Below are 9,646 nucleotides of genomic sequence, written 5' to 3'. Positions count from 1 at the left end.
CAAATCAAATAACCAAGACAAAGTCAATTTCGGCACTCCTTAGTGGGGCCACCAAAAAAAAGATGTTACGCAAGCGGTGATCGAGAGTAAGCCTCACTCACAATCAGATAATGAGACGTTAAGGAGTGCTGGTAAGTAAAATTGACTTTGTTGGATGCACAATACAACACAAAAATATTCAACAAACACCACAAGCCACACACAAAACCAAACAACACACAATTCCTCTCATAGCTCAAAAATAACTAAAAACTTGATTCCAAGTAGAGCATCACACAAACCCAACACCAAGTTTGAAAATACAAACACTTTGAAGACAAAACCAATTTACAACTCTCGTACCTTGAAAAAAAAAACCCTGGACTGACACTTCGCACTTTAGCAACTAGGTTTCGAATCTTCACAAATAGCACGTCAAGTCTCCACTTGCACATGTGCGACCCTCCACTCTCCTCTCACACACAGCAAGCTTAGAAGGAGTAGGGTAAGGTAAGGGCCCGTTGCACCTCTCTCACCACATTTATATAGTTTCACAAATACTCACATTTGTGTTTTAGACTTTTGGTTGTTCAAAAGCCTAAGGCTTTTTAAGCCTTAGCTTTTTCTTGTTCCACACTTTTTGAAACTCAAAAGCCTTTAAAGGCTTAAAAACTCTAAAGCTCTATTAAAAAATTCAAAATCTTAAACATTAAGCCCTTTTTTTAAGATACCATGTTTTTTTGAATGCCACTGTGCACACTACACAGACACACATGACCAGCAAAGCACACAATAATTCCTATTTAGTCAGTAACAGAATCATGCCATCATCATCCATCAAGAATGCCATCTCATCTAGTCCGTCATTATTGCCCGTGTCCTTAGCCATAATGCCATCAAATGCCATCATTATTCCTTGCATTGATCATTATATTTTTCATGATTTTGAACATCGAGTAGGCCACTTAGCTTTGCTCAAACTCGACAGGATGTCACCATCTTCTATGTAATAAAGTTGTTTTTCTATGAACGATCATGACAGCTGTCATTTCTATTCATCGATCACACATATGTCAGCTCACGTTAAGAATTAGCCTCCTTGCCCACATGGCAAGGAGACCCACCATCTTTTCTCCTTTCAAAGGTCTATCCACCATTTTACCTCATCGAGACGGCGTGATGCTAGTGTCAGGATTGTGGGAGAGAAGGAAGGAGTCTCACTTGTAGCTTTCTTGCTTGCACAATGGGGGAATACACACAAGGCTGGAGGCTGAAAACAGTTTTCCTCTTCTTAGTTGTGTAAGCCAAAAGAACTCTCATACAAAGAAATAGAAGAACCCTATATATGGGTCTTAAACCAAACTCAACTAACTAAGGTGGCATACTAACTGAGCCACGAACTAGAGTAGATAAGGATAGTTATCATGTAGCTATTATTCATGGGCGGTGTACCAACCGCATCTCTGACAAGTCGATGACATAAATACACAACGGTCACCCTGGCGTATCACGAGTGGAGCTCGATATCTCAACACTCCCCCTCGAGCTCAATCCCAATTCCTGCATACCAAGCAGGTCTCTGAACTTGCACAGCTTCTCTGCGCCCAATGCCTTCGTGAATATGTCAGCTACCTGATCCTCTGTGCTGATATAAACTAGATCAATAAGACCTAGTAAAACCCTCTCTCGCACATAGTGATAATGCACCTCAATGTGCTTTGTTCTAGCATGATAGACTGGGTTATTTGCCAAGTGTATACTACTCATGTTGTCACAATAAATGACAACTAGCCCATCTGTAGACTGATGCATATCATAAAGTAGCTTATGCAACCAAGCTACCTCACATGCAGCCATTGCTGCACCCCTGTACTCAGCCTCTGTGCTCGATAAGGCAACTATAGGCTGTTTCTTGCTGCTCCAAGTGACTGCAGCACTCCCAAAAGAGAACATATATCCACTGGTAGATCGTCTAACAGCCCAATCAGCATCAGTGTATCCATGCAACTGTATCTGAACCCCAGTCTCATAAAATAGTCCATACTGCAATGTGGACTTCACATACCTGAGTATGTGTCTAGCCGCATCCAAATGTGGTTTCCTTAGAGCCTGCATAAACTGACTTACCAATCCAATAGCATAGCTCAAATCTGGCATGGTAATAGTCATATAAATCAAACTTCCTACTATGCGTCTGTACATAGTAGGGTCTTCTAGAAGCTCACCTGCATCTGTGCTCAGCTTCACATTCTGCTCCAAAGGAACTGAAATAGGCTTACAGCCTGTCATCCCATATTTGGACAGCATGTTCAATCCATACTGCCTCTGCAAGAGCTATATCCCACTTGGTAATCTAATCACCTCAATGCCCAAGAAATAACGCAGCTCTCCCAAATCCTTCATCTCAAACTTCTGCTTCAATAGCATTTTCACATGAAGGATATCTTCATCGCTGTCACCTGTCATAATCAAATCATCAACATAAATGACAAGTAGCATAATACCTTTCTCTGTTTTTCTCACATAAAGTGAGAAATCTGCCTTGGAAATCTGAAAGCCAATAGTGATAAGATATTGTTCTATCTTGTCAGACCATGCTTTAGGTGCTTGCTTCAAGCCATACAAGGCTTTCTTCAACCTGCAAACAAACTCGGGATGAACAGCATGCACATAACCTGGTGGCTACTCCATATAGACCTCTTCTTGCAAATCACCATGCAAGAAGGCATTCTTTACATCCATCTGATGTAAAGACCATCCCTTTGATGCAGCCATAGCAATGACTGCTCTTACGGTTGCCATCCTTGCAACCGGACTGAATGTTTCTTCATAGTCAATGCCATATGTTTGTGCATACCCCTTGACTACTAATATTGCCTTGTATCTGTTCACAGAACCATCTGCATTGTGCTTCACCTTATAAACCCACTTACAGCCAATTGCATTTTTACCTTTACGCAAAGGTACCAATTTCCATGTAGCATTTGCTTCCAAGGCATCCATTTCTTCAACCATGGCTTTCTCCCATTTTTCTTTTCCCATGGCTTGCTCAAAAGAAGTGGGTTCTGATTCTTGTATCACTTTGACCATATATGCATAGTGAATGGCTGTAAATCCATCATATTTCAGCCTATCCACAGGATACCTAGCTCTGGTAGACCTACGCAAAGTAGGTTCACTCCTAGGTGCTCTCAAAACATCCCTGGTCTTCCTTACTCCAGGTGTAACAATAGAAGGAATACCCAACTCATCATCAATGCTCTGTTCTGAGCCACTGGATTCACCATCCACATAACAGTGACCTGCATTCACATCAAACATGGGCTGATCAACCTTCTCTTTTCCTTTTCGTGATACCTGCATACCACTATCTGCATTACTTTGAGAAGATTCTCCTGATCTCAATCTGCCTGTCCATGGCGAAGAATGCGAACCACTGCTAGAGGACGCTCCAGGTCCACTAATATTTTGTGACTGCTACTGTGAATTCTGTGCAGCATTACCATTTTGTGCATCTACATCATCAATCACATTTACTGGTTTATACCAGTTACTCATCTCATCAAAAACAACATCTCTACTCAATGTAAACTTACGAGTAGAAGGGTTATAGCATCTATACCCTTTTTGCTGCAGAGAGTAACCAATAAAGATGCACTTCTCAGCTTTTGGATCCAACTTGGATCTCAACTCATCTGGCACATGTACATAGGCAATCCAACAAAAAATTTTCAAGTGAGAAATATCTGGTTTCCTACCAGTATACCTCTCCTCTGGAGTCATTCCATGTATTGCTGCAGTGGGAGTCATGTTCATTATGTAGACTGCTATAGCAACTGCTTTAGCCCAATAAAAATCTGGCAAGTCTTTTTCATTGAGCATGGCACGAGATACCTCTCCAATATGCCTGTTTTTCCTTTTTGCAATTCCATTTTGTTGTGGGGTATGACTGCATGAGTATTGCTGCTTTATGCCATGCTCCTGTAGGAACCTTGCAAACTCATTTGAGAGGTACTCTCCCCCTCCATCTGACCTTAGGCATTTTATTTGCAGGCCTGTTTCTTTTTCAACCATAGCTTTAAGGGTTTTAAAATGCCCAAAAACTTCACTTTTCTTTTTCATAAAATACACCCAAACTTTTCTGCTATAGTCATCAATAAAAGTGACAAAATAATGACAGCCTCCAAGAGATGCAGCTTTAGTAATCCACACATCAGAGTGGATTAATTACAATGGCTTCTCACTCTCTTGAACATGTCTAGGAAATGGTTTCCTTGCCTGTTTTCCAAACTGACAGGCTTCACATACCTTATGCATTTCTGCAACCTTGAATTTAGGCAAACCTGCAATAATATTTTGGACCTGCATTGATTTAAGTCGCTGTACATTAACATCAATGCATTTATGCCATATATCAATATCTGCAACTACACCAGTCCCATGTGCAAACATTGCTGCACTCAATTCAGACATGTCTGCATCCAATGTAAACATTCTGTCCTTCTTCTTTCCTTTTGCTATCAAGCGACCTTTATTTTTCATATCCTCAACAAAGCATCCATGAGGATTAAATCTGACCTGCAAGCCCTGCTCAACCATTTGACCAACAGAAACCAGATTCTTGGTGATATTCGGGACATGAAATACATCGGACAGGTATTTCTTTTTTCCATCCTGCATAGACAAAGGAGTTTTTCCAATCTGCACAATAGGATGTGCAGTATCATCACCAGTCTCCACAAATCCTGGTTTTTCCATTTTTCTTGCATCCTCCATCCATTCTGCATGACCTGTCATGTGGTTTGATGCACCTGAGTCAACATGCCATACATCATTGCTTTCTTCTGCACTTGTCATAGAATTGTTCATGTGCTGCACCATAAACAAGTGCTCATTTTTGTCATCACCCTGTCTACTAGAAGATGCATAATTTCCTTGTTGCAATTTTCCATTCATGATGTCATTCTGCTTTTTATAGTAGTCTTTAGCCATATTACCCATTTTACCACAGTAGTAGCATTCAACATTACTGTTTGCATTTTGGCCTCTTTGCCATCCACCACGACCTCTTTGGCTCCCCCTGCCTCTAGAGTTACCACGTCCTCCTCCATAGGACTGGTTTTCTTGAGTTTGTTGCATATTCTGATTTCTACCACGCCCTCCATATCGGCCTCCTCTACCTCTGCCTCTACCTCTTCCAGCATTTGAGTAGAAGACAGCTTCTTTTGAAGTTCCTCCTGAAGAAGATGCACCACCATTTCTCTGCTCCTCAGAAATTAGAAGAGCAATCAACTCCTCAAAATCAAGAAATCTTTCACAGATAGAAATGGATGTTCGGAACGGTGCATAATCCTTTCCTAGACCATTCAAGGTCACTGAGACTAAATCATCATCTTCCACTGGCGACCCAATGGAAGCAAGTGCATCTGCAATCTTCTTCACCTTCATGTGGTAGTCATTGATGCTCATACTTTCTCTTTGCACATTGTGCAACTCTTGCTTGAGCTGCATTTTCCTGGCTTGCGTATTTGTGCTATACATTTTTTACAAAGTATCCCATGCCTCCTTTGGCGTACTTGCATCTTGAATATACACAATCATAGAGTCTGAAATGCTGATAGACAGCCAGTACATAACTTTCCTGGCTCTCTCATGCCATGCTTTAAATGCCTGCATTTGCTGTTGATTGGGAACATCAGGAAGAACTAGTTCTTCTTCATTTCCTGCAACAAATTCCCAATATCCTTTTCCCATAAGGAAATTTGTCATTCTAAACTTCCATGCTTGGAAGTTGTTCTTGTCAAGCTTTTCAGTGACAATCTGTGAAAGAGAATCAGATGCCATTACAGAACACTGCAAAAAATTCTGTCATTGCAAAAAACACAGCTTCACCCTCACAAGGGAAAATCTGCAAAACTGGTGAAAGTGGTATTTGACCACACAGTCACTTCCTAGTGACGATTTTGCGTCAACAGGCAACAAGGATGATTTTGTAACTCCCAAAGTCTCTGCGTACAAGCATACGTTGCAATTTCTACAGTAAGTTTTCACCAACCTGTAGAACAGTGGCTGCATAGCATAAAACTAGGCCTTTTCCTGAGTGCGTACAGAAAACTTCCGCCTCCAAAACAGGCCCTGAAATGGCCTCAAATCAAAAAAACAAGGTCGTCTTCACCGCCCTCTTGCTTCACCGCGAAGGGCGTCTCAACCTGAGACAATGCACTCTTGCACTTTCCGGCTGTGCTACCTGCAGAGATCTGCTCCCAAAACAAAAAATGAAAGCAACACTGCTCCTCTTACCAGAACACCGCGAGCTTGGCTTGCTTTCTTGAGCTCCTTACCACGAACAAGGCTCTGATACCATGTCAGGATTGTGGGAGAGAAGGAAGGAGTCTCACTTGTAGCTTTCTTGCTTGCACAATGGGGGAATACACACAAGGGTGGAGGCTGAAAATAGTTTTCCTCTTCTTAGTTGTGTAAGCCAAAAGAACTCTCATACAAAGAAATAGAAGGACCCTATATATGGGTCTTAAACCAAACTCAACTAACTAAGGTGGCATACTAACTGAGCCACGAACTAGAGTAGATAAGGATAGCTATCATGTAGCTATTATTCATGGGCGGTGTACCAACCGTGTCTGCAACTGACAAGTCGGTGGCATAAATACACAACGGTCACCCTAGCATATCACGAGTGGAGCTCGATATCTCAACAGGTAGTCCCACCCAGCCCCATTCCTGCTCAGTCTAAGTATTCTGTTAGCTCATTGAATGCACCTCCCCCCTCTCTCTCTCTCATCTGCCACATTTCCCTCCGCATATTTCACAATCTCTATATTCAATCTCTCTGTCTCCCTCCCTTTCATCTGCCACATTTCCCTCCCACTCTATTCTCTCGCAATCCCTACACCTCCATCTTTTATGTGTGCCTCCCATCCCAATCCACCTCTCCCTCTCACAGATGAGTGCATCCATATCATTGTTAGACTTCAAGCTCATCTTTCTGTCTTTGGTATGACTATACCTGACACTTGAGTTGTCCAGTTGTACTACATGATGCGGACATTAAATAAGTCGGTACTTAGGACTTAGTTGTTTGGTGTGAATGGTCCTTGAGACCTTAGGTTGTAAACAGTCATTTGAGTTATGAGAAAAATATATAATGGAAGATACATGAGAGAGCACATGGATTCTCACTATGTGTTAGCTCCAACCTCTCTCTCTAACTTTTAACATGGTATCAGAGCCATGAATGGGCTCTTTGGAGAATGGCATTGGTGGAGTAGACCCTGAAGCTTGAAGACAAAGTATGTCCCTTGAAGAAGCAGGCTACCATTGATCTCATGTGAAAGGTATGCATTTCCATTTGAGTCTCTCGAACTATCATCAAAGCTTTGTTGGGGGTTGCTCAAGGGATCAAGAACATGTATTAGAGCCTATGTATGATGTCATTCATGCTCAGCATGAGTGGCTAAATACAGACTTGGAGCTAGAATTTTTGCACATGTTTTATGGGAAGGATTGGAGAGCTTAAGTCATCCAATGGTGCACTCTATTGCTCATGATGGAGGAGCAATGCTATGTAAAGTTTGGAGAAGCTTGTTTAAGCATGGTAAAGTGGATACTAATCTTCATAACCAGCAAGTCTAAGGTAAAAATATCTTCAGACAGATCATGTATTTGAGCTTGATTGCTACCTACACTCCGTTGGTCTAATCCAAGGCATAGGAAGGGTGGATAGTGCTCTACCACTTGATGAATCACTTGTCAAGGGGTATATAAGAACCCATGGTATTGATGCTTTGTCTTGAGCTCATTTTTTAGCTACATGGTTATGTACAGATCTATAAATAGGGATAGACTAGTTGCTAAACTTTTAGGGAAACATACTCTTGAAGTTTGGAAGCTATCTAACATGTACAATGAACTCTTTTGAAGCATAGGCATACTTGGCAAGGTACAAGTGTTATCTCTCATGCTTTTGAGCTTGGGTTTGGAGTGTTAAATGCTCAAATTTTGAAAGGAATAACAGGTTGAAATCTGTCCAGAAGTTTCCACCAGCACTACTACAGAGCATTGTTTGGTCCACAAATGCCTTTGGAATGATGCATATGATCATCAAGAATTCTTGGTAAATGTCTATGCAACACCCATGTACACCTAGACATGACCAAAAGGGATTAAAACTTCAGTTCTTGAATGCATTTACATATCTAAAAATTATAGGTTGAAATTTGAAATTGAATGTATAACAATTATCACTTGAACGTTAAAGTGTTTTGACATTCACTTGTACCCGTAAGGCTTGAGTCATGCCATTGGAGCTATATGTGAGTTGTGGGATACTGTGAGCATTAAATACCCAATGTTTGGGCTGATGTACTACTAGCTATAGTAGGGTATTGACTATTTTTATTAGTTTGAAGGATATTTAGCTTCCATACATGATGTACATGCATTGCGATGTGCCCAGTTGGACATGTATGTATACTTGCATCTAATAACAACTATGTGAGATGCCTTGGGGTTGTTTGAGGCAAATACACTCTATTTTTTGGATGGAAGAGAAGATTTTGGTAACTATCATTTGATGCTTACAGATTGCTTTTTGTACATGAACAATCTACTTGATTACATGTTGCTTATGCAATGAATGCAATCTATATATGCAGGCTGCAATACCTAGGTGATTGCTAAGTGTCAGGAGGTGTATATATCATTGTTTTTCAGGCTGAAATACTAACTGTCTGAGCACATAGAGTGTTGAAAACTGTCATAAAAATTTTCGAGATGAAACTCATTTGTCATGAAGATTTTTTGCTTGCACGTAGTCAAGCAGAACATACGACATGGCAAATGCTAACATGACAGAAAATATTACCCAGATTATGGGGGAGAAATTGGACAGCCATAATTATGCCATATGGAAGTTTTGCATGGAGAACTTCTTAATCGGAAAAGGATATTGGGATTTTGTGACTGGAGAAAAAGTTGAACCTGAGCTCCTAGAGAGACCTACAGCTGATCAAAGACAACTACACCGAGCTTGGATAGAAAGAGCTCGCAGGGTGTTGCATTGGTTGTCTCTATGTATATCAGATGCCATGGTAATGCAGATAATGAATTGTAGCTCTCCTATGTGTGGGACATTTTGATCAGGTACTATGGCACCACTACAAGTGCCAAGAAGATATAGTTAAAGTAGAAATTTAACAATATGGAGAGAAAGAGCAGGTCTATACGGGACTATGTGACCATGGGGGGTTCACTCATAGTGAAGAAGACATGTCACCTGCGTGTAAGGACTTCTATAAAAACCCCTATTTATGAAGCTTGTAAGACTAATATATCCCCTTATTTAAGCTTATAAGATATATACATGTATGACTTTTTGTGTATCCCCTTTCTTAAATGTAAGTCTTCATAGAACATATACTAACTTTCTTTTTAAAAGTTGGAATTATCCTAAGCAATTAAAAGTATCAAAATGGTCATATCACAAAGTGATTTATGTAGTGGCACTTGGATACCATCGAAGTATGTGTTGCAATGTTTTTGAGTGCCCGTGCCCCCTTAACACATGAGGAGAGAGAGTAGGGAATCGAACCCCTTTATACTTAAAGTGACTACACCAAGCAGACATCAAGCTCTCTTTGGAACAAGGGGA

This window comes from Lygodium microphyllum, chromosome 17 (assembly GCF_053477565.2).
Source record: "Lygodium microphyllum isolate KBCC chromosome 17, Lygodium_microphyllum_v1.1.10, whole genome shotgun sequence".
Classification (NCBI taxonomy): Eukaryota; Viridiplantae; Streptophyta; class Polypodiopsida; order Schizaeales; family Lygodiaceae; genus Lygodium; species Lygodium microphyllum.
This window is presented reverse-complemented; position numbering follows the sequence as displayed.